The 26715-nt window shown below is 46.0% G+C and overlaps 1 long non-coding RNA gene across 1 annotated transcript; it reads right to left on the reverse strand.

Annotated features, from left to right (window-relative positions):
* Positions 1–13546: 13546 nt before the first annotated feature.
* LOC116665467 lies at positions 13547–25863 on the reverse strand. The gene is made up of 3 exons (XR_004322104.1): positions 25118–25863; positions 23948–24057; positions 13547–14951 (listed from the first exon to the last, which is right to left on the reverse strand). It is a non-coding gene; the product is annotated as an uncharacterized LOC116665467 (long non-coding RNA).
* Between the last annotated feature and the right edge of the window lie 852 nt (positions 25864–26715).

The raw sequence follows: 26715 nt of genomic DNA on the forward strand, positions 1-26715 counted from the left end.
GAAGGAGAGCAAACTCAACAGCATAATAGAATCACTGATGGGACAATGAAGAAACCAATTACTGAACAAGAAGTGAAAAGTGTAAAGACTGAAAAAGGAGAAATAAAATTGCCATACAGTCAGCCCTTGGTGCTTGTGGGTTCCGCATTCTGGGATTCTGGAGGGTGGGCTGTACTTCACCATTTCATGTAAAAGACTGGAGCATCTGTGGAGTTTGGTGTCCTCAGGGGTCCAGGAACCAACCCCCCATGGATACCAAGAAACAACACTTACAAATAAAACTCCAAAAGGATCTGCAGATAACGTATTAGAATAAGTGAGCTTCGCAGGGTCTCTGTGCTAACATCAATGGTATCTGCATATCACTTGACGGATGTCTTTTCCAAAGATGCCCAGGGCAGTCTCTGCAGTGGGCTTCACCACTCCCCCAACAAGAGCTGGCCTTCCTTGCCTCCGCTTGAAGCTGAGTGGCCTGATGACTCGACTGCGACCAACACAAGGGGGTAGAAATGATGCTGTGTAACCCCCAAGCTTCAGGTGGAGAAGGCGGAGCGGCTGCTCCCTGGGCCTCTGAAAACGCTTGACTCTGCAAGGTTGCCCTCCGTGTTCTCCCTCTCAGAACCCAGGTGCTGAGCTGTGCGAGATCATGTGAGGGGCGTCTGTGAACAGTGCCCGAGGAGCCCGGCCTGTGGGTCAGTCCGTCCCGGGGCCCAGCGTGTGATGAGAGATGCCCCCCACCACTTGAATCACCCCATTCTCCACGTCTGCACACCTGGGAGCAGAGGGGTGACATCCGGGTCACGCCTTGTCCGGCTGGTTCACCCACGGCACCATCAGCAGAATAAAACAGCAGTCATTTCACAGCATTCAGTTTGGGGTGGTTTGTCACACAGCTGTGGATAATCAAAACACACAGCAATAACGAACACTTAGAAAAACAAAATTCAAAAAATAAACATATTTACAGTAGCATCAACAAACTCAAATACTTAATTAAGAATGAATCTGATGAAAGATGTGTACGACCTTTACCCAGGAAACCATAAAGCTCTACTAAGAGAAATTAGAGAAGGTTTAAATAAAACGGAATATACCATAAACACAAATTCAAATACTCATGTGAAGATGTAAATTTCCTCAAAACTGATCTATAGACTTGATGCAATCTGTTCAAACTCAGCAGGTGTGAGGGTGATTGTAACACCTGCACAGAGATGCACAGGGCTGAGAAGGGTAAGGAGGGAGGGCCTACTCTTCAGATCCCGGAGCTGGGGTGTGTATTATAAAGCCACATGGATCAAGACAGCACAAGCACAGAAAACAGACCAATGAAACTGAACAGAAAATCCAGATATAGACCTCTATATTTACAGGCACTTGATTTATTATAATGGTGGTACTGCAGGGGAGTTGGGAAAGAATAGTCGGTAAAAGAATTAAATAAAATATTATATCAGCACTATGTACAATAGTCAAGACATGGAAGCAACCTAAATGCCCATTTACAGATGAATGGATAAAGAAGATGTGGCATTTATATACAATGGAACACTACTCAGCCATAAAAAGAATAAAATAATGCTATTTGCAGCAACATGGATGGACCTAGAAATCATCATACTAAGTGAAGTAAGTCAGAAGGAGAAAGAAAAATACTATATAATATCACTTACATGTGGAATCTAAAAAAATGAGACAAAAGAACCTACTTACAAAACAGAAATAGACTCACAGACACAGAAAATAAACTTGTGGTTACTAGGAGGAATGAAGCAGGTGGAGGGATAAATTAGGAGTTCAAGATTTGCAGATACTACTATATATAAAATAGATAAACAGCAAGGTGCCTCTGCACAGCACAGGGAACTATACTCAACACCTTATAGTAGCCTATAATGAAAAGGAACATGAAAAGGGATATATATGTATATGTAGGACTGAATTACTATGCCATACACCAGAAACTGATGCATTATAAACTGACTAGACTTCAATTAAAAATTTAAAAATAAGTAAATTAAATAGTGCTGAGTCAATTAGACATCCACACAGAAAACCAGACAAAAACCACTCGACCCCTTCCTCACATCATACCCAGGGGTCATTCTCAACTGCATCGCGGATTTGATTGCGAAAGACAAAACAGTGAGGCATGCTGAAGGCAAAATAGGAAACCATCTTTTGGCTTTTCTGATAGGGGAAGTTTTCTTAAACAGGATTCAAAAAGTATTAACCATACAGGAAAAGACTGAGAAACTAGATTACCCCCAAATAAATCTCTGCTCATCAAAAGTTAGGACTAAAAGAGCCAAAAGGCAAAATACAGAGAGTGAGAAGATACTCATTCCATGAATGCCTGACATAGAACTCTTAACCAGAACGTGCTAAAATATCTTCAGATCAGTAAGAAAAAGTCAACCCTGTAGGAAATGTGAAAAATATGAATGGGCACTTCAGAAAAGAGAATGTTCAAATCAATTTTCACACATTTGAAAAGATGATCAACCTCACTAGTACACACCCAGCAGAATGGCTAACATACAAAGTGTGCAATACACTTGCTATTGACAAGACCATCGAGCAACAGAACAAACACTCCTGGAGGGATGGAAAGAGATGCAACCACTTGGGAAAGGGGTGTCGTGTGTTCTGATAAAGATGATGTGCGTCTCCCTTGATCCAGCAGTTTTACACTTAGGCATGTGCCTGGTAGAAATGCAGGCATGTGATTCAGTAGTCTTCACAGCAGTGTTGTGTGTAACAGCACACAACTACAACAACCTGAATCACAGCTCATGAGCGTGTATAGAACATCTCAAGAACATACATAGAAAGTGTGGTACACTTCTATGCTAAGAGACTGTTTCACAAAGGAAATGAACGGAACCCAACTAAGTGCAACAATGTGAAAGAATATCAGAAATACAATTTATACTGAAGATGCTAGACACCAAAGATTACCTCCTCCACGATTCGGCTGGTAAATAAAAAAAATCAGGGAGAAGTACATGCCGTAAGTTCAAGAAGTGTTACAAGTCTCTGTGGTTACCTTTGGAGCTGCAGGACGGTACCTTAGGGGTGGGAGAGTGAAAAGGGGGCTTCTGGGGTACGATACTCTGTTGCTTGCTCTCGTAGTCATTACACAGGCGGAATTACTTTGAAAAAATTCACTGACATGTATGCACTTAGGTTTTGTGCATTTCTCCAGACGCAGTGTTTAAAAAACAAAAGTCAAAAAGAAAAACGATTCACTTCAATTTGTCCATCTGGTACCCAAGAGGGAACTCTAGATCTCTCCAAAACAAGAGATTTTAGGCTTTCCTGGCCCACTGTTAATTTTAAAGCGAATTAGCTTTCATTCGGGGTACCCAGGAATGGAACTGATTCTTGCTCTGGTTTATGAAAAGGGCTTCAGCAAGAATACCATGTGTAAGCAAGGCTGAATGCGATGGGTATAAACCGTAATGGTTTGTATTTGTTGAGAGATGCCTTGGAGTTATTCTGTGATTTTTTCATGTGGGTTTGTTTTGATTTCTTTTTTTATTGTAAGGACATATCCTATAGTTTAGTATTCCTTATAACAACTATATATATACATATATTTTAATCATACCTCCACTGCTTAATACCAACCCTTTGAAGACGGGCTTGATGAATATTGCCAAGAACCAGTTACAGAATCCAGTTTGGTTCTGGGAAGAGGCTGTGTCTTGCATACACATAACTTGAACTAAAAAGTACATTATCATTGGAGGAACAGCCAAGTGTCTGGCCAGGGCAGAGATGTTTCACATGTAAACTCCTGTCTGATTTCTCACTATTCATTGAAGCCAAACTGTACCTTTAAGGCAAATGAGTTTCACCTTTCTTGGGAAATCTTGAAATAGTTAAATTGTTTTCTTAAGACCCAGCAGCCAGCCTCTGTCACTTACTTCCCAAAGAGTCAAAATACCTACAACTGACTGTGTGCTCACTATACTCAAGGCACTAGTCTAGGTATATTACATTCAAATTTCACGTGTGTTTCACAAGATCCCTTTGGCGTAGCATCCCTATTTTACAGAAAAAGAGACTGAGGTTCAGGGAGGTTGAGAATTTCCCTCAAGGAAGTCAAGCTTTGTCTTAGCCTATTAGCCAGAAGCCTGGGCACTGGCACCCTGTCACCCTGCCTGGGATCACCCCCTCTGAGGCTGTTGTGGGAGGGGATCACGGACTAGTCCCAACCTGGTTCCCGTGTGTGTGTGTGTGTGTGTGTGTGTGTGTGTGTGTGTGTGTGTTCATTTTGTCAAGATGAATAAGTTACTTCAGCAAGCGACCTCAATCATTTCTTCTCTTATTTCAACTAATAAGACGTGACATTCACAAGATTCTGCAGAACTAAAATTGACAGCCTCCTCCAGGAAAATAACTTGATAACCAAGTGGCGTTGCTACGGCCCCGCCTGCAGTGAGAGTCATTTTAACACTGTCCATTGGTGTCATGTGGCTCCCCTGTGGATACTTTAGCCCTTGGAGGTGAGTGTGGAACCACAGAACCCAAGAACAAGGAGTTCTTTGCAGGCAGGAAGTTAATGATTGGCCTTGAGAAAGCTTGTCTCTGGAAACTGCTGATGTGGCTTCCCCGGGGCTCTGCCCACCTGGAGAAATAGGGCAACTCCGTCTTAGGTGTCTTTAATCTGTGCACATCTAACCTCGAGGGGCAGAGAGGGGCTGGGAAGGAAGGAGTCGAAGGGCAGTTGAAGGTCTGCAAATGATTTCTTTTCTTTTCCATCTGGTGATTTGGGCCCTGGAAGGAACATGACTAACCTGAATCTGTGTTTCCTGCGATCACCTCTGTGTGCCCCAGACTTACTCATTCATTCACTCACCCATTCATTCCACAAATATGTTTGCCTACTGTGAGTGCCAGGCACACATCAGGGAACCAAACAAAGATCCCTGTGGTTGTGGAACTTTTTAGTGGGAAGAGTCTGAAAACATGATAATTCTGATGTGTTTATAATGTCATATAAGTTGAAATTTATTAGGAGAGGGTATAGCTCAGTGGTAGAGTGTGTGGCCAGCATGCACAAGGTCCTGGGTTCAATCTCCAGGACCTCCACTAAATAAATAAAATAAAATACATAAAACCTAATTACCCTCCACCCACCCCCAAAAGAAGTTGGTATTTATGGAAAAATGAAAATTCAGGGAAGGAGTGTCCGAGTGCCAGGGTTAGAGTGTGGTGGGTGATGTGGATTGGGAGGGTCAGAGCTTTCCAGGGGGAAAGAATGAACACCAGGACACCAGGACCAAGGACATGCTTGCTTTTCAGAGGAACCAAGAGGCTGCAGGAATGAGTGACTAGAGGGGCAGCAAAAGAGATGACGTCCCAGGGGATGTGGGGTGCTGGGTCGTGGGGGCTTTACAGGATGGTGTCAGGACCCGTGGGTTTTACGCTAAGTGGTTTGGAGGGCCTTGCAGGGCAATGGGCTGAAAAGTGACATGACCCAAGTTTTAAAGACTCACTGTTGCTGATAGGTTGAAAAAAAATCCTGTATGGGGCAGGGGCGAAGCAGGGGCATGAGCAGGAGCAAGAGGTGGTGGTAGCTGGGGCCAGTGGACTTCCTGAGGGGTTGGATGTGAGAAAATTGGGGCATGAGAAAAGAGTGGAATCAAGGTTTGTGCTCAGGGTTTGGGCTGATCAAACGTGGGGACAAAATTACCTGTGAGTAGAGCAAGTATTTGGGGTAAAGATTAGCATTGTTTTTTTTTTTTCAATTGAAGTCGAGTTGATTTACAATGTTGTGTTAGTTTCTGGTGTACAGCACAGTGTTTCAGTGATACATGTCTATATATATTCTTTTTCAGATCCTTTGCCATGGTAGGTTATTACACTATTGAATATAGTTCCCTGTGCTCTACCATAGGACCTTGTTTTTTATCTATTTTATATATAGCAGTTTGCATCTGCTAATCCCAAACTCCTAATTTATCCCTCCCCACCTTTTCCCCCTGGTAACGGTAAGTTTGTTTTCTATGTCTGTAAATCTGTTTCTATCTTGTTAATAAACCCATTTGTATCATTTTTTTAGATTCCACATATAAGTAACATCATATGATATTTGCCTTTCTGTCTCTGACTTACTTCACCTCGTATGATCATCTACAGGTCCATCCATGTTCCGCAAATGACATTATTTCATTTTTTATGGCTGAGTAGTATTCCACACATGATGGAATACATACATACATACATACATATATATATATATATATATATACACACCACAATTTCTTTATCCAATCATCTGTCAATGGACATTTAGGTTGCTTCCATGTGATTAGCATTGGTTTTGGCATGTCAAGGTTAAGACATCTGTTACTTATCCATGGGGCAATGGGGCATAGGCAGTAGGGGTGTGAAGTTCTGGAGAGAAGGTCTGGGCCAAAGATAAACATTTGGGAGTAGTCAGTGTATAGGTGGCATCAAAAGTCACAAAACTGGATGAGATCATCTTAAGGCTGGCAGATGAAACATGAACTCAGATAAATAATTTTTGGCATATATTCATGCAATATTTACATGTTAACCAAATCAAGTTGATATCTGGCACCATCCAATATTTGGGAAAGACTCCTATTACAAAATTATTAGCTATTTATCTGGGATTCACATATCACCCAGAGCCCTGTATTCTTATTTGCTGAATCTGGCCGTGCTACCTTGGGAGGGAGGGAGGGCTGGGATGGACGAGGTGCGAGGACTGAAAGCTGGGCCTGTAGCAGGAAGAGGCTGGGGGAGGAGCGGAAACAAGGGAAGGCGTTAACGTGGCAGAAGGAGAACCCTCTGACGGTCGGTGTCCTGGAGCCTAAAGGGAGCTGGAATCAGCTGCTCTCTCGTAAGACAAGGACAGAGGTTGACTGTTGAATTTGGCAATGGGGAAGCTGCCGGTGGCCTCACAGAGCAGCCATCTCTGGGAGTGTGACTGGTATTGACCCATCAGTGCTGTTCCTCCAGTGGGGGCCTACATTCAGGCTATTGATGCTGGACTGATGAAAATGTCATGATGACGGCCCCCTCTGTGTGCTGGAGACCCCCGCTACCTGGGAGATGCCCTTGTGGACCACAGTCATTGGGGTTTTCAGTAGGTTCACTAGATGCCTCCCCAGAAAAGGTGATCTTGAGGACGGACGCAGAATCACAGTAAATGAACAGGGATGCTTGCCCTGGGAAAGAACCGCAGGGCTTACTCGACTCACGTTTCAGAGAGGCTTGGGGAAGCAGGATGTCACCCCAGCTGGGAACTGTGGCAATTCAAGAGTGAGGGCAGTGGGGCAGGTAGAGCACAAGCTTAGCATGCACAAGGTTCTGGGTTCAATCCCCAGTCCCTCCACTAAATAAATAAACCTAATTAACTACACCCAAAATCGTTTTAAAAAATCTTTAAAGAAAGTGAGGGTAGCTGGGTGCCCACTGCACGCTTAGCCACTTCCCAAAGTTCAAGTCTTTTTTTTTTCCCCTGGAGAAAGCAAGCAGCGATGGTACCACTTGAATCCTTTAATTCTTTTAATGGTGGGGCTCTCACCGCATTTGCCAAGTCCCTTAATTCGAGAAAAACCAACATCCTTTCTTCACCTGAAAGCAATGAGGTGTAGGCCCTGGGTCACATCCTCTGAGCAAAATTTATTTCTTAGAGTTAAAAAACAAAGTAACTGAACAAAAATAAAAACTTGCTATATAGTTTGACCATGATTACATCGAAATATAAAAATGTTCTGAAAGTGGGAGTGGGGTGACTGTCACACAGTGTAATGTCACCCCGGCCACAAGTCGTTTTCTCGCCCTGCTGTAACCCAGGGCTGCAACTCAAAAGAACATTCTGCCTCACACTTCACAGCACAGAGCTCATCTCTGTCCAAATAACATCCTGACTGGAAACCTTAGTCAGCCTCCTGCATTGGAAAATGAGTGTAGAACATGGCCGTATATAATTGCAATCTGTTAGGGATGTTCTATTGCCTTTTTAATAAAAAAGACAATATTTACTCTCACAACATTGTGGCTAAATATATAATCTATCTACTTAAATCTAAATTCATTTTGTTTTTACAAGTTATCCACCTCCCCCACAGAAAAACTCATTGACATGAAAAATGATTTGCACAGATCTCTGTAAGTTAATTACTGTATGACTTCATCTATTTATAAAAGCTTTTTTGGGTATAGTACATTTAATTAGATAGGGAGGGCTGGCTAACTACACTGCTGTTCTTTTAAAAAATCAAGATTACTTAATTGCATTAAAATAAATGGAAAACACTACATACTTAAAAATTATTTGTGAAGATTGACTTACAGTTTCTTGTAATAACATATAATGGAAAAGAATCTGAAAAAAATATATGTATCTACATGTATAACTGAATTGCTTTGTTTTACACCCGAAACTAACACTCTAAATCAGTTACACTTCAATAAAAAAATAAGAATAAAACAATTTTTGACTTATTTTGGTGCAATCTGGTTACCAGATCTAATGTGTCTAACCTATTCTTTCCAACATCTAGTGATTTTTGAATCAGAGCTATTCACTGTTATCATCTTCCCAGTATTAAAGTGGTAAGTCATTTATTTATATCAGAGCAGTGGTTCTCAAGCTTCAGCAGACACCAGAATCATCTGCAGGGCTGGTTAAGTCCCAGAGGTCTGGCTTCCACCCATCCCCAGAGTTTCTGATCCCACAGATCTGGGTGGGCCTGCTCATTTCCCTTTCTACCCAGTTCCCAGGTGATGCAGGTGCTGCTCGGGGATCACACCCCCCGGGGGCCCACCAGTGAGGAAGTCCTCCACTCCACACCGCGCAGGAGCCAAGACGCACACCTGAGCCCCGCTCCTCATCTCACAGCTGAGAGACCACGAGGCGGGTGAATAAACGTCAGAGTGGGCCCAGGATCAGGTGTTGGTGGCAGTCATTCTAGTTAGGAACAGCATATGCACAGGTGTGTGCAGCAGCACGGGCTCTCCTCACCCCTTCCTGAAGCCACAGCTGGCAGGAAAAGAAATCCGCCCTCATAGACTCAGGCCAGGACGTAGGCAACTGGATTCCCATCCCGTCCATCACTAACAGAGCCCACGACCTCTGCATCTGGCAATTCCCTTCTCTTAGAGCTTTGGTTTTCTCACCACAAAATGAAGGTGCTGGTCCAGCTTTTTTTAAAAAAAAATTCCTTGGAGCCCCAGCTTTCTGTGAGTCTACCTCAGCATAATGAGCCTTGGACAAATGTTTGCCCAGTGTGCAACTGGAAACATAAGTATTTGTGTTCTGTTGAGAGAAAATAGAGTGGGGCTTTGGGTGGAAGGACCTGGTTGGCTCCGGGCACCGCCTCTGTCAGCAGGACGTCCGAGGGTGTCTCCTTACTGCAGGAAATCCCAGAGAAAATTGGAGGTGCAAGAGTTCCAAACAGTCTAGACTGAGAGAATTGTTCTTTTCCTTTCAGTGAGAATGTTCACTGTAGAATGAAAAGGAACCAACAAAACGAATGAAAGAAGGCCCGAGAGTCTGGAGCGGTCACGGTGAGCGAGGTGTAAGCGGATGGAATCCTGCAGAGAAGCGGGTGTTCCCTCCGTTGGGACCAGCTCTCTCCCATCCTGGGGTCTGGCTTGCGCTCTGCAGTGTAGACGGAGCCGGTGGTCTACGCTGGCTCTGAGAAGTTGATCCTCTAAATATTTAAACAAGAAGCAGTAAATATGTCTTTCTTTCACTAAGAGAAAAGGGACAGAGATAGAATCTTCAAATCTTTTTGTTTTTGCTTTGAAATAGCCACAGTTTTAAAATAAATGTCAGATGGATATATAAGATCATCTATAGGGGCCTGATGCTGGGAAACCACTGACTTCTCAGGAAGGAAGATGCTGCCCGTTCCACTGACCACCACCAAGCGCGGGGCGCGCCACAAAATCCCTCCACGTTGACGTCTTTAAACGACACGATGGCTTTTAAACTCTAGTAACTCTGATGGAGATGTTTCTACAATAGAGCACACACCTGCCTGTGTTCCTAACTAGAATACTCAGAACATGATTTAACCTTTTTCGTGTTGACTCGCAGTGAATCACCGTTAGGAATCAAAACCATAGAATTTTAGTCCAAAAGGGCCCTTGGAGATCAGCTGGTGCCGGTTCCTCTTTTTCTAGATGCACAGGCAGAGGCGTGAAGGGAGCTCAGGGCAAAGCACAAACACGCTTGAAGGGAGCTGGTCCAGAAGCCACGGCTTCGACTGTTGGTCCAAGGCTGGCGCCGCCAGGCGCGAGGCCTCCTGCCGTCCAGACCGGGGAGGGGGGCGGTCTCGGGTGACACTGCAGACGCGGCAAGGACCGGCTGCCCCTTTGCAAAATGGGCTCAGACTCAACGCTTTGCATTTTGGCCTCTGCTTTGGGTGTTTTTTCCTTCCTCGCGCTCCCCTGTCATCTGCAGCTCTGTGCGCGTGTACGCGTGGGGTCTGCCTCTGAAGGTCACCCTGCTCTCCTCCACTGGGGCTTCCGCTTGGCTGTGAGGTATCGCAGGCGGGTCCCATAGGGTCACCTTCCTGGCGACAGGGCCTCTTCCTTTCCTCTCGGCACTGCCTCCCGCACGTCCCCGTCCTTACTGCTCCCAGGATGAGTGGGAAAAGCCTTCAGAATCCCCCTTTCCTTGTTGCCCCGGCAGGTGGGCACTCAGGCCTTGTGTTTGTTCGCTTGGGCTGCTGGCTTTACCCAGGCGCCGTGGGCCTGGGGGCAGCGGAGCTGTTCAAACCACAGACATGTTCTTCCTCCCAGTCCTGGAGGCTGGAGGTCTGAGACCGAGGTGTCCGCAGGGCTGGTGTCTCCTTGGCTTGTCGGTGGCCGCCGGCTCCCTGTGTCTGCACACACTGTCCCTCCGTGTCTGTGTCCTCACCACTTCTCACAAGGTCACCTGTCACACTGGATCAGGGCCCACCCTAGTGACCTCATTCTCACGTAATGACCTCTTTAAAGAATCTGTCTTCAAATATAGTCACTTTCTGAGGTATTATGGGTTAGACTTCATTGTATGAATTTTGGGGGGAAACGACACAGTTCAGCCCATTCCAGGCCCTTTTCACTTTTAAAGTTACCACGAGTCACTAGGGAAACAGACAGTAGTAGTGGTTCCAGAATTTTATAAAATTCTTATGGTCAAGGTCCCTGAGTATCTGTTTTAGATTTTCTTCTAAGATGGTAATGGAAATGAAGATTCAATCATTACAGAAGGATCCCCACATTCTTCCAACAGAGGCAGCAATTGACACCGCAAACTTGAGCCCTGGAGATTGCTGTCCAGGCCCTGCAGGGGCAGGAGGGATGGCGAAGGCCAGCTGGCTGCCTCTGGGCTGCAGAGAAGGGAGAACAGAGACAGGGTGGCAGAGGACAGAGCCCGGGCCTTCCAGAAATGGTGGCTCCAGAGGCCGGGGTGCAGGTGGGGCTTCCCCCAGCTGGCAGTTGTCACCCCTGGTTCAAACCCCATTTCAGTCCTGTGCCTTTCTCCTTCACTGACAGCAGGCTGAGAAAAGGCCGCAGAAGAAACATGGGTCACCTGGTTGCTGGGGACCAATCAAAAACCAACCAGGAAAGAGATATTTTCTGCGTCTGATGAGAACAGAAAGTTCTTTGTAGGTACAGCTGACCCAGAACTTGAAATCGGACCTTAAGAGTCTACTGAATGTCCAGGCCCAGCAGCTGCTCTTCAATTCTGGCTTGGAAACCCTGCGTGCTGTCTCTCCATGATCTACCTTCATACAGAGCCCAGAACTCAGCCTGCTTGCCTGTCCTCTTTACTGCCAGGCGGACTTTCTGTCTTGAGGTTTTTCCCTGTCTCCCACACTCATCCCACCCCCAAAACTGGCTGTGGAGGGAAACATGCATCCACTCTTCCACCCAACATCTACCTAACATCCATCCATCCTCCACCCAACATCCATCCATTCTCCCCCCCCACATCCACTCTTCCAACCAATATCCATCTATTCCTTTTAACCCTGAAACAAACAGGGCACAAAAGGCCACTGTTACTCCTTTAAAAACCTTTTATTTTCTGAGGATGAACACCCGAGAAGCCTGACAGAGTAAACTGAGGTCTAAAAAGTGCTTGCTGAGCTCAGTGTGACTAACCCATATGAATTTCAGAGAATGGATCCGGTGACTGTCACGACTCCCCTCTGACTTCCTTCTCTTTCGGGTCCTGCATAGGTAACGTGTTTCTTGCTTCAGAAAGATGTTATTTAAAAAGAAAAAAGGTGAGAAAGAGGGTTGGAGAATCAGTTGATACCTTTTTAGAAATCGCACTAGGAAGAGATACCAAGGAAAGCATGAATTAAGAATTTGAAATGACCTCATAGGTCCTGGCCACGTAAGGGTTAAAAGGAAACGTTGCAATGCTAGAAAGATCTTTGAGTCCACATTAAAACACCTTTCACAAAGACCCTTGAATTTGAATTTTTGCACTGGCCATTTCCTGGTCAATTGGTCTTTCTCTCCATACCTGGGAACAAAGTTCCCCCTGGGAGTCAGACATTGAAACTTCCCTAGGGGAACAGGGGGGCTGTATGCTGATTTTCCTAAATGAATTTGGTCTTATCTGATACTTCGAATCTGCATAAAATCATCAGTTCTTGTTCATCTTTTGGCCTGCCTCTGGCCAGAATCCCATTCAGAAGAAACAGTAATTGAAAGTAACAAGGTTTTACTGTCATCTCTCTAAAGGGGCACATTCATAGCACACTCAAATTTTTCTTAAAGTCCTCTTTCCCCATTCACTTTGCTCTCAAAATCTCACACAGCTCCCAAGGCAATTGCTTCCAGCCCCCTTCTCTCCACCTACAAACCCCCAAACTCTCCAAGACTCCAGCTTGTATGAGTGCTTGTCTGTTTCCCCCCTCTGTCCTCCACTGTCCACTTTCTGGATCTTTTTTCTCCTGTAAGAAGTTGCTCTGCCCTTAAAGGTCGATCTGGTTCAGTTTGTCTTTCCAGCTGGCTGTTTTTTCATGACCTTTGTACCCAATCGCTCCAACCAACAACATCCAAACTCCCCCATCACAAGATTCTCAGCCAACGGGAAAGAACATTCATAGGTTATTCATTTTATTTTCATTCCCGTCACCTGATGTTGGTCACCAGCTCGTCATCCACAGTCGGAGAGGAAAAGGCTAAAAGAAAATAAAGTTAAAAACCTTTCTGAAGTAATCTAATGGCTTTGTCCTTATCATTTTTGGAAGACCATTGTCGCTTCTAAATGTTGAAAATGTCTAAATCATAACAAAATTTAATTGCCTTAAGAAAGCCGGAGGGAAGGGTCTAGCTCAGTGGTAGAGCATGTGCTCAGCATGCACGAGGTCCTGGGTTCAGTCCTCAGCACCTCCATTAAAAAAATGAATAAATAAATAAACCTAATTACCTCCCACCTCCCTGTCCCCCAAAAAGGAAGCCAGCACCTGTTTATGAAAAATAGAGTGAAAAAGAAAAAAGAATTTATTTTATTTTCATCATTTACTGTGATTACAGATACATTAGAATCCTGTTCCAGTCAGACTATGCTTTTGTACTCGTTGGTGGGGGCATTCAAAGGCTTAAACACCAAAGAGCGTGAAGGATGAAATGCGAAGAGGTGGGGCTCTTACTGATCAAGGTCTGGCTCCGGGGCAGGCCCTCCAGGTTCTGTGCTCAGATTTGTCTCCCATTCACTTATTCTCTTTGACCCCAAGACCCTCCATCTGACATCAGGGACATTTCCTCAGTCGTCCTTATAGGAACACTGGGCTGTGTTTGCCGAGAGCTTCGGTGGTCCTGTCTGGCTCCACAGGACAGAGCAGGCAGTTTTCTAGAACCGGGGAGGGGAGAGGCTCTGGCTGCAGCCCCAGCAGGAAGACCATGGGCAGAGGAGGCGCCTGCTCCCTGCCCCTTCTCACGCTGGACAGTGGCTGTACATAGGAGAACCAAACCAAACCGCTGCGGAGTGTTTTTAAATCACAAAACAGTACTTCCATGAACCGCTGAGAGAACGCCTAGCAGCTGTTGCCTTTTAAGCCTTGTACAGGGTAGACTGGGGTTGGGGTGGGGTGCGGGGCTCGAGGTCAGAAAGGTCAGTTAGAAGCCTCTGGTGGCGACAGCGAGAACGGGAAGGTGGTGACCAATTTGAGAGCTACCACTGAAGTTGAAATGAGAGGATAAATAGCCCATTAGAGAGAAAAGATGTTGGGGAGACAGGAGTGGTCGTACCACACAGAGAGGAGGCTGCTTTGGTTCAATGTATGTGTGGAGCCCTGATGACGCGTTGGATCTGATGAATGACCACGGCCGGTGTGGAGCACTGAAGGGCAGCCAGGTCCCTGCCTGCAATGCCACGACGTCCCACGGGAGAGGTGGGCAGGGGACCACACGAGAGAGGACCTCGGGAGGATGCAGACACGAGAGAAAAAAATGAATCATCACGTGGGCGTGTTGGCAGGTGTGGGAGGACTTGTAGTTGTAAGCATACCTTGGATTTCTCAAGTGCTGAAGACAATGCAATGCTGCTTGCTGAATGGAGGAAGCACTGGGAACCATTTGCTCCCAGCACGTTCCTTGCTGGGATGTGCAGCTGTGCGGGTGAAGAACCGGAAAACCGCCACAGCCAGAGCAGGACTCAGTGGTCAACAGCCTTCTTCTCCATGTGCACATGAGAGTCATGCTTCTGGGACGGAACCTGGTTGGAAGTCCTCCCTTGGTCACAGTCTCACACACTGTTGGCTTCCCTGGTGTCCAGGCAAGACAGAATCACTGGTCCAGCCAGTCACACCCGGGGTCCAGGCTGGCGTCCCCTGAAGCACGTGGTGCCAGCTCTGGGATCCTCCGCTTTCCCGGGGGGTGGGTGCTGTGGGTTTCACGGTCTGTGAGGGCTGTGGAGGGGGGGCTGGGTGTGTCATCTCAGAACAGGGGCCCTGAAAGAGAGAGACCAACACTCCCAGAGAAAAGGGGAACCGACAGAGCCAGGCCCCAGAGCATGCAGGAAGGATGCGAATGCACAGGTGGAGGAGCGGTGAGCCTCGTCGGAGGGAAAACAGAATTCCTTCTGAGAAACAGGGGCAGGTACGATGGAGTCAGTTTACTTAAGGATGCAAGAGTCAGTAAGAGGCAGAATCAAGTAAGTTTTACAACTAGAAGAGACCTTGAGAATGGACCTAAAGGTGATCATACTAAGTGAAGTAAGTCAGAGACAAATATCATATGATATCACTTACGTGTGGAATCTAGAATACAGTACAAATGAACTCATTTACAAAACAAAAATAGACTCATAGACATAGAAAACAAACTTATAATTACCAAAGGGGAAGGGGGGTTATAAACTAGGAGTTTGAGATGAACAGATACACACTGTATATAAATAAACAACAAGGACCTACTGTATAGCACAGGGAACCATAGGCAATATTCTGTAATAACCTACAATGGAAGAAAGGTTATAGATAGATACACATATACGTATTGCTGAATCACTTTGTTGTACACCTGAAACTAACACAATATTGTAAATCAACTATATCTCAATTTAAAAAAAAAATAAAAGAAACCTTGAGGATCACCTGCATAGCTCTGTGTGTAGCTGGGACTCAAAGTGAATGAGAAATCATTTCAAGTAAGGGTGAGGCCCCAGCTGGAGTTTTACAGCATAAATTGCAGTGGAGCAAAACTAACAGAGAATTCTGGGGTTGGGAGCCAAGATGGCCCACAGGGTGGGGGAGGGAGGAGGTGGTGAGGGGCTGGTCAAGGTCAGCTAGCTGAGATGACCCACAGGTCAAAAGCATTAGGAACTTAAAGAACTCTGAAGTTGGGGCATCAGAAAGGCCAACGTGGGTGTTAAGATCACAGGATGTGATTGGATGGAGAGGAAATGTTTGATCAGGGTCTGCTGGCGAGAGGGCATCTTTGCTTCTGCAAATTCATGGCATTACAGGAAAGCTCGGCCCCAAGGTGGAGGAAACCAACGTCTGAGTCCTGGGTCTGCGCCTGGATAGGGATGGGCAGAGCATGTCCGTTCCTGCCGAGGCCACCCTTTGCTCTTCTCCACTCCCTGACTTTGCTGATTCTGCTCCTTATTATTTGTGATGAGGTGGGAGGGGGGTGGACAGCGTGTTAGCGGCTGCAGCTGACTGAGCTGTCTCCTCACAGTAATGATAACGTAATGGAGAGCAGAGAAGGATTCATCTCAGAGCTTTGCCAGGTGGCCCTTGGCCCTTGGGGAGAAGGCTTGACCCTCATTTGATCCTGGATGACTCAGGGGTTGCAGGAAGACCTTTCTGGGCCAAGTCAACACCGGTCTGGCCATGAGGTCATTAAAGCCTGAATCCAGCTCCGGGCCGGCAGTGCCCTACTCCCACCCCAACAAGCCTTCTTGCCGCCTTTCTCTCTTCCTCCTCTGGTGCTGACTTTGCTAACAGAGAAGCTCAGGCTTCTCCTCGCCTTGGGGGAGGTGTGAGCCTTCCACCGCAGCCGGGAAGAGCCCCGGGCCCTTGGTCCCCTCAGGCCTGGCTGCCCACTGAGCCCCTCCGTCCCTCTCCAGCGCCTTCTGTGACATCCATCTGAGCAAGGACAAAGCAGGGATGCAAGAGTTAATAAGAGGCAGAATCAAATCATTTTTACAACTAAAAGAGACCTTGAGGATGGACCCAGGGATGATCATACTAAGAGATGTAAATCAGACAAAGACAAATATCATATGATATCACTTATGTGTGGAATTTAAAAAATAGTACAAATAAACTACAAAACAAAAATCTTCTTCCATCTTCTTTCTGATTTATGTTCATAAACGTCATCTGTACTTTCTTCATTACTACAGACCCATTCAGGTGTGGTCTGGCCGCCACTTCTGCACTTGCCGTGTGAGGGTGGGGGGGGCCCCAGGCACCTGGTGGCTGTTGTCTTCTCTGAGGACCTGAGTCTATAGCAGGTGCTGGGGGTCTCCGTGGAGCCCTGAAGTGCCTGCTTCCCCAGGGGCACCCACGATGGGCTGGAACCTGGCTGGAACTCCGGGTGAGGCTGGGCTCAGCTGGACCCAAGCACGTGTCCCACGGGGCTGCCTTCCTCGCAGTTAAGTTTGTGGGTGTGACTGACACGGACCCCCAAGACCTCTTCACCAGAGATCGCCAGCCCTGGCTGAATAGTTTCAGCATCCTTTGAGTGACTTCTGATCCTATGTTTAAAATGTAATTTTCCTCTCCTTTTCTTTTTATTAGAAAAAATGACTTCTAGCTAGTAAGCACCTTAAAGTCAGAGATGATAATTTTCCTCTAAACTTGTATTGTGAAAATTGTAAAAACTATAGAAAAGGTGCAGGATAAATATAATGAACACCCCTACACTCGTCACCTGGATTCACCAATTATTACTATTTTACACTTGGTGTCTCTGTTTATATAGATATATATACACACATAATATATAGTATACATCATACACATATACACACTATATATACATTATATATGTGCATGTGCACACACACACACACACTTTTTGCCAAACTATTTGATAGTGGTATCCAACATGACACTTTATTCCTAAATATGTATCTATTAAGAACAACAGCATTCTCCTCCATGACTGCAATACAATGATAACATTCAGGAATTTAACATTGCTTCAATGTTACGACCTAACACAATGTTTCCATAGATCTTTTCTTCAGAGATGTTGTAATTTTCCACCTTGAATCCACTGTTAACCCTCCTGGCTTAACCAGCTCAACTCAGATCTAGCACAGGATGCCACAGGAGAAGGCCCTAAATAAACGTTAGTTGAATGAATGAAGAGATGGATGAATAAACAGAAAGATCCTTTCAGTGTGTCTTCAGACTTGAAAAGGCGTGCGGCCGACTCCAGTTCGTGAACTCCACGTGGGAATCACACAACCTTCAAGCTCTTATTGATCTTGGTAGAAACCTTACACCCGACAGGCTATATATATTTTGCAGCTGTGGCTTTTTGTCATCAGTTAGGTGATGTTTAAGTTACCGGTGGTTAGAGGAACGGTCCGGAACTTGGCAGACCTGTTCCAAGTGAAACATCTCAGCATTACTGCTAATCATACCTCATATATCTTACACGCACCCAGGCCACAATGCCACTTTTAACGCCTGAAAACGCAAAAGGGCATTCTAAAAAAGCAAGCAGGAGGACGGAGGTCTGCCTTGTGGGATTTCACATCCGACCGCAAAGAAGGGCACGGCTTCTGCTGTGATGGCATTCACGGTGTCAGCGGTGATCTGTCACAATGAAGCTTTTGTAGAAACTGATACTACATTTGTTGCCACTGGGGCACAGCATTCAGTGAGGCAGATTTTCCTCCCTCTTATTTCAGAGGAAATTTTCTTCTCGTATTTGGTATCAAATAGCCCCAGCAGAAAACCCTACTTTTAGAGTGCCCTTCCCATGGGAAGATGTGTGCGAGGCTGGGGCTGTGCACACGGCAGGTGCCCCCGTCCTGCTTGTCCCGTCTTGCCAGCATCCAGGGCAGGGACATCCTGTCGGGGTAGTCGATGGAGAGCTCACAGTCAGGACTGCTTTTCATTAGAACTGAAGACAGCTGATCTCCCGTCCTCCATTCTGACAGTTTATACTTTTCCTGTTTCTTCCACACTTCCTATGCGTTCCTTTCGAGACTTCAGGCGTCCCAAGTTCTACATAAAATCCCAGCAGCGAGTTACTGTTCACTACGTTCTATGGGAGCATCAAAGCGATTATCCCAACGTGCGCTCAAAGCAGTAACTGGTTCTAGCTGTATGTAGACTTCAGATGAATAGCACTGTGCTTCAGAAACACTAAGTTATTTTTGCATTTTGGTCTCCTTCTCTCCTAACCGATTAGTCTGAAAGGTTGAAATTTGGCTCTTGAGGGTGGAGGATGAGTTTTTGAATCCCCCATCTCCCAGTGCTCTTCCGCCGGGTGCCCAGTTTCCCCATCCTCTGTGTTCTGCCCACGTGTCGTGGCCGTGTTCCCATGAAAGCCTCACTGTTTCACATCCGCACCATCTCCTGGTGCACGGTGGAGGGACCCAAGTGCCCCCGGTCTATTCCGGGAACACGCTGGCTCTTGGGCAATTGCCCATTGTCCAGGCAGGGGCTGTGTTCTTTCCCAGAGGACGTTTGATGTGAAGAGATCACTGTTCATTAAATCAGGGGAGGTCACGAGGCAGCTTTGGTAGGTAAACCAGTTCTATTTGGTTTGCAAACTCAAGATTTTCTTGCTATGTGTTTCCTGTACACAGCTTCTCTTTGTCTAAATTCACAGCGTTTCTTCTTGCACAATGGTCCTTCAAATGTTACTGCAGACAGAACTGGTGGCGGTGGGGTCACTTAAAAGTACCCAAATAGTTCTACCTTATTACACTAGTGAGTAATTTCCTACAGGATATAAAAGACACTAATAACAAGAGTATTAGTATGTATTGTTTTGGCTGCAGGGTTACTGTTAAGTAGGGGAGTTTAGGGACATATTTTGGTTATTTTATAAACTGCATTACTCTATCCTTTATCTATGAAACCCAAGGATAGATTTCTTAAAGGAAATGATAAAACGTTAGTTAGAATGTTTTATCACAAACACAACCTTGGATGAATAAAACGGCAACTGATGAAATTGCTGACGACTTGGATGAAAAGAGCACTGTGTTTCCCCCACTGAGAAGGAACAATGCCCAGCTTAGATGGGCACCAGGGAGGTGGGATTGTTGACAAAATCAGCCGATGTCTGTATGAAACCCAGTCTCCAATCACACTTCACTGAGTCACCCATGTCGTCCACGCTTGCCTTAGTGTACCCGTGGGGAGTCACAGTGTTGGATTCTGATGTGGTTTTCAAAATCTGAATTAAAGCCAACTGACAGAACTTGATTAATTTCATGAGTAAATAATCCTGCAGCATAAACTGCTCTCCATCTGGTGTAATGGACTCATTCTGAGGCTAAGGTGGCAGGTGAAACACATGTCTGCATCCCTGTGCCCAAGGGAAGTGCTGTTCAGAGAGGGGGTTCAGAACCCTGAGCTCAGCCCCCAAGGAGGCAGGTGAGGACACTTCCCAGCTGGGTGACCTTGAGCAAGTCAGTCTCTTCAAGGGACTCTTTCTTCCTGGGTCAGTTTGAGACAGGAGGGAAGGAGGCAGGGCATAGTCTTTCACGGAATGACACAGCAGTTGACACCAGAACGGTGGAAGATTCAACTCCCAGTTGGCTTTGAGGATCAAGGTGGCAGGAGATTCGACTTCCAGGAGAACTTGAGCTTCATTATACGCTCACTGTAATATATTAACATGATAAATAATATGCCCACAGGCACTAGGACCATTCCAAGGGGGGTTGTCCCACGTAAAGTACCAGTTGGGACAGGCACCTGAGATTTTTCCAGGACAAATCTCTCATGGTGGCCCTGTCCTTTGAACAGATCCATGTGTGAGGACAAAGGAGCAGACCTGGGACCTGAGTTCTCCTTCCTGTGATCTTGTGATTTCAGAAAATATTAATCCTCAATTAGAAAAAAAAATTTCCAGTTTAAAAAAAAAGAAAGAAACTACGAATCAGGGTGGCCATGCTTTCCATTTGTTTTAAGACCATAGAATATACTTCTTTTCACAACCGTCTTGAATAGTTACAAAATCTAGTTGTGTTTTCACAGTGCAATGAGGAGGATGTTGCAGCGACCATTGTCCCCATTTTATAGATGAAAAAACTGAGGGGCGAAGGAGTTAAAGGAGCTGCCTAAGGTAAGTCTCTGGCAAAACCAGTCACAATGACGGTGGCTACAAACAGTACTGGTTTGTTTGGCCCTGAGTGTGGGCAGACACTGCGCTGAGCATTACGTGTGTGTGGTCTCATTTTCCACCAGCCCCACCGATCCCACCGTCAGCCTGCTCAGCATTTGGCTGAGGGGCTGAGGCTCGTAGAGGTCTGGCTTCACAGCAGGGGCGGCAAAGCGGGGACCTGAGCCTCTCTGCTGCTCCCCTCAAATGCAAGTGCAGGGTTTTCAGACCGAAACTAGGAAGGTTCAATTTAACACATCAAAGAATTTTTTTATTTAAATAAGATTAACATTTAAGTCATAGAAATGGTTTGAACTCCATCAATCTTTTAAAATTTTTTAAAAATTGAAGTATGGTTGATTTACAACGTTGTGTTAGTTTCTGGTGTACAGCATAGTGATTCAGTTATACACATATATATTCTTTTTCATTATAAGTTATTACAAGCTACTATAGTTCCCTGTGCTGTACAGTGGGTCCTTGTTGTTAATCTATTTTATATATAGAAATGTGTATCTGTAATCCCAAACTCCTAATTTATCCTTCCCCCCTTTCCCCTTGGTAACCGTAAGTTTGTTTTCTATGTCTGTGTGTCTGTTTAGTATTTTTCAGAACACACTTTCTCAATCATTTTTACTGAATAGCGTAGAAGTGGAGCAGCCAGAGGAGGGCACAGACCCCGTCCCTGCATTCACTCTCTCACTCAGGAAGCATTAGGCGCCTGCTATATACCAGGGATAGTTCTAGGCTGTGGGTCGGGTTTAGGGTGGTAATTAGGGTTATTAATGCTCAGTGCTTGTCCCCAGCATGGTCACAGCCTAGTGTGAGAGGGTGAAGAGCCATCTCAGAAGACAATATGGTGTGAGTCACAAGAGAAGAGTGATGCGCTGTGACGTTTCAGAGACGGGGAAGAAGCCTGGTTGGGTTTTGTCGGTGCCAGTTTGCTGGGAGCCTATACTGTGCGGGAGTGTTGGAAGCGGGTGGGCCTGGAAGGGGGACTTTGGACGGGTCTTCAAGGGCCTGGGCACACTGTGGAGGAGTGTGGGTCCTACTCACTAGTGGATGAGGTGCTGCTGGCCTCCTGACATGTCTGGGTTTGCTCAGTGCTGAGCTCAGGGGTCATCTTTGTAGCTCATGTCTATTTGGTTACCAAGGTCTGCCATTTTTTTTTCTTTTTTTTCCAAACAGCTTCCACATAGGTGGCCTGGGGTAAATTGCTCCTCTCTGTGAAATCGTTTCTCCCATCTACACAGTGGGAGAAATAAAAGTGGCAGGTATACGATTGTTGTGAGGATGAAATAGGACTCTGAGACCCAGGACCTGGACTTGGTTGCAGGGGAGACTGAAACATCCACTCTGTTCCCTGCGGCCCCTCCCTTTAGGCACCTGAGGCCACACCAGGTAACCTGGATGCCCTCCTGGTTCGTTCCTTCTCTGCTCACCTCTCCTCTTTCTGAACATCCCTGACACCACCTCTGGTAGGAACCCACTCTTTCTTCCAGGGAGTTTTAGTGACTGAGATTGTTGGACTAGAAATAATTTATTAGCTCAATTGTTTCTGAACTCGCTGTTTTCCAACTCATTAAAGGTAGTTTTAAAAGCTTATTTCATTGATCTTCAAGTCCCGAATCAAGCATTTGTTTGTTTGTTTCCTGATTGGGGAAGAACTTTTGCCATTTGCATCCATCCGTTCATTTGCACATGTGTAGGCAGAATAATGGTGTTGCCTTATTAAGGAACTCCAGCCACTCAAACTACAGAGCATTAAACAGTTTATCAAGAGCATGTGTTTTCTTTTCAAACATAGTTAAAGTCAAACTCCGTTTGCAGAGTGCCTAGTGGGCAAAGACATGCTTGAACCGTGTGGGTGTCCCCACTTTTTACCCTGAACACTCACTGACTTCGGGAGAGAGCTAGGAGAGGCAAGACTGCCATGTCTTTTGAATGTGGATGGTTAATCGTTAGAAAATTATTTTCAAGGTACTGGCTGAAACACTGAAAACCTGAAAACTGCTTTAATTTGTAGCCGGAAGCCGAGCTCACTTGATATTTCTACACGTTTGATGAAAGGAAAAGATCACCTCTGAACAGCTGCCCTCGGGGCCAGAAATGTGCATACAATGCAGTCGGTCAGTTTGCTAATTGCGCTTCCTCATGGGAACAGCTGTTTAGTGACTGCTGCCTGCCACGGATGGGCCAGGGAACTGAACCCAACCAAACCTGGGTCCAAAGCCCTTCTCTGTGTCCTTCCTCTCTCCTGGGTGTGGGGCAGGGGAAGGGGAGGGGCTGCCCAGTTTCAGGATCCAGTGGCCACTCTGCTCTCCCGCATCCCATGAGATTTCTCACCAGTTGCATCACATGGAGTGACCTTTGGGCAGGTGTAGCCTCGGGCACGGTGTCCACCCTGGTCTGCCCTGACTTGGGCACCAAGATTGGTTCATTCCAAAGGCACACTGCTTTTCTTAGGAGGGGCAGCATGAGCAGTGCAAAGGCTAGTCCTTGGAAGCCTGTGTGAATCAAGTCTTCTCTCTTCTAGAACATTCCATCATAACTCTGTCTTTTCCACTTTCTCCTATGTGCTGGCTCCTGTGGTCATAATCTTATCTTAAACAGCTTACCTCGACCCTTATCTGTCCCCCTGCTACCAAGTCCCTCAAGAGATCAAGGTCATATTTGCGCTGTCTCTTTCTCCACCTTCCATTTATTCCTTTTTGGTAACAGCTTTTTTGAGATATAATTCACACATCATGCAATTCACCCATTAAAGTGGCTAATTCAGTGGCTTTAGTCTGTTTATAGAGTTGGGCACCCATCACCCAGATCAGCTTTAGAACATTTCCATCACCCTGAAAAGAAACCCCGCCCCCATTAGCAGTGGTTCCCCATCCCCGCCCCCGCCCCCTGCCCAGCCTGGCTTTCTGTCGCTGTGGATTTGCCCTTTCTGGACTCTTCACATAAACGGAATCACACAATATGTGGTCTTTTGTGTCTGGCTTATTTCTTTTGGCATAACATTCTCAGGGTTCATCCAGGTTGTAACATGTTTCAGTATCTCATTTCTTTTTGTGGACAAATAGCCTTCCATGCTATGGACGTACCACATTTTATCTGCTCAACAGTGAGGACACTGGATCGCTCCTACCTTTTGCTCTTAGGTACAAAGCTGCCAGGAACATTCTTGTACGAGGTTTCGTCTGGGTACACGCTTTTATTTCTTGAGGTTGGTCGGTCACCTTCCCCTGAGGCATGTGGCTGAAAGGAAGTGGATAACTCAGTGAACATCAAGGTCTCTCGGGAAAAGGAGGGAGAGTATGTTCTGAGTGAATAACCGATAGTGGTCACTATAATGATGTTTCTTATTTTTAGGATTAGGCTTAATGAGCACGCCTGTGTGCCCCACCAGTGAGTCTTGTGCTTCACCAAGTTTAGGGGCATGTTTCAATTTCTAGTTAACAGAGAACCATAGTCAATATCCTGTAGTAACCTATAATGGAAAAGAATATGAAAATGAATATATGTACGTATATGTACGACTGAAACATTATGCTGTATACTGGAAATTGACACAACATTGTAAACTGACTATGCTTGGATAAAAAAATAGATAACAAAAAATTTCTAGTTAACTATTGTTCAATAATAATGAACATTTATTTTATAAAATGTCTTTTCCCATCATATGAGATTATTTTGTTATAAATTTTGCTATGTAGTGAAATGCTATGTTTACAGGTTTCTCGATATTAATATAGCATTAAATTACTGGGACTAAGACTTGCTTGGCTGTAGTGGGCACTGCTCTTCATATGCTGCTGAAACGATCTTCATAGTTCTTTATTTACAATGTTCGCATCTCAGTTACGACGTGTACGTAGGACTTCAGTGCTCTGGCCCATATGCAAATGACTTAGCTCATGCGTGTGTAGGAAGCTGAGCCACTAGGAAGTGCAGCTTACGGGCATTAATGCAGAGATGTAACGAGGCAGCTGGGAAAGGACATTCAGCAACTGGAGGAGGCTTTGTGGCCTGTAAGTCTATATACAATCATCCAATCAAAGAGGATGCCAGGAAGCCCTCAGGTACCATCACCTGGTCTGCCTACCCTCCCACCTCTGTCTGGGTGTGTGAGGCTCTGGCACAGTTAACTCATGAATCAGACCCATTTGGACACATTCAGGCCAACAGACGGACATTCAGTTTTAACAGAACCTTGAACACGGCCAACTTCTCTACTTTTAGGGTCTCCCCAAGTGGGCATCACAGCATGGCCCCACTCTCCACAAGAACCCCAGTAAGAACCCCCAGTACGTACATACTCACTAGTGAGGCTGGCCTCTGGTCGAAGATTTCTGTTGGGTTTTTCCCTTTTAGGTAATGACTTCTGTTTTTTCTATGAATATGATGGCTCCCTGTTAGAAAACACTCAACACCTATAGAAAAGCACAAAGAAGAAAAGAAAGATCACCGCAAATCTCACCGCCCGCCAGAGCCAGTGTTGCTTCTGCAAAGCCTCATTCTGGTCATTGCAGAGCGGACGGACACAGGACCAGTGGGTGTGGATAGAAACACAAATCCATATGGTTTCATCTTTAAAAAGTGAGTCCTACTAGATGTGCTCTTGTTAAATATTAATTTTCACTTCATGTAAAGTTGACAGAAGAGAAAGAAAATGCAGTGAAACTGAAGGGACCGCTAAACTTACACATAAATATTCCTTCAGAAGATGTATGAGTTCCCAGGGTTACTTCTAACGTTGAGGAATTGCAATAAGCACAGCGAGGTCAAGACTCTATTTTCTGGCACGTGTTTCAGTGTCGGACAACCTAGATCGGCTCTGCTGTGGAAAGCCAGGTGAGACTCTCTCAGACCTCTTCTGGCCTGACCTCCTGATTTTCTACTCTTTTGTGCTGGAAACCTGACTCCCTGGGGGCTGCGTGCCTGCTGTTTCTCACTTCTTCCTTTGACTTGACATGATGGCAACCAGCGCTCACTGCCTGGCCTTTGGCTCAAAGTGACTTGATTACAAATGATACTGAGACCAGTGGACGTGTCCTGACTCTGGGCTCTGAGGCTTGTCACTCACACGAGAAACCGAGACACAGCTCTGTCTTTACATTTTTGTCATTGTTTAAATTATGCTGCACCCAGGCGTGTTTGATGAAATGACTTCTGAAGAAACCTCCACTGGAGAAGAAAACATCTGTCAGGAGACTTTGTGCTGAATCAGCCAGGAGACCCAATTAGCCAAGGTTGTCTGAGCCCAAGACAAAACGAGTGAAAAACGCCTGGCAATGGAAGGACTTTGCCCAGAACACGAAGTGGGAAAGGCAGGAGACAGAAAGTAAACAACACTGACTTCTCAGTGACGCCCGAGTTGAGAGGAACCGCGGCCGTCTTCCCAAACCATAGCTCGTGCAGGGCACTAGGTGTAGTGGCGCTGCTCCCCGAGGCTGGAACTGTCGCGAATAACTCCTTAGGTGGCGGTTGTGCGGAGACTTGAGGCTGGGGGGCAATGAGCCGGGCACAGGGGTGGGGCTGGGGTGGGAGTGAGCTCGTTATCTGCTGGTCATCGGTGGTTGTGCCCACTGTTCATTAAACAGACAAACACAGCACGAAGTGCCTTCATGGAGCTCATGCTCCATCAGGGGAAGCGGGCAAAGACCAGAGAAATCAGTAAAATGGAGAATCTGCTCAGATCCAGGTGAGAGCTGTGGGGAGAAGTCAAGCCAGGGCCGGCGGGGAGAGCTGGAGGTGGGGTGGCCAGGACAGGCTTGGCTGAGAAAGGGGTCCTGCAGGACGGGAGGGAGCGGGGACTCGGAGGCGACCGCAGGGAAACAGGTTGGTGAGAGTGGTGGTCAACGCACAGAACGCACGTGAAACCACGAACTCAGAGTGTCCCCGTGACAAATG

Source organism: Camelus ferus, chromosome 8 (genome assembly GCF_009834535.1).
Source record: "Camelus ferus isolate YT-003-E chromosome 8, BCGSAC_Cfer_1.0, whole genome shotgun sequence".
In the NCBI taxonomy this organism is placed as follows: domain Eukaryota; kingdom Metazoa; phylum Chordata; class Mammalia; order Artiodactyla; family Camelidae; genus Camelus; species Camelus ferus.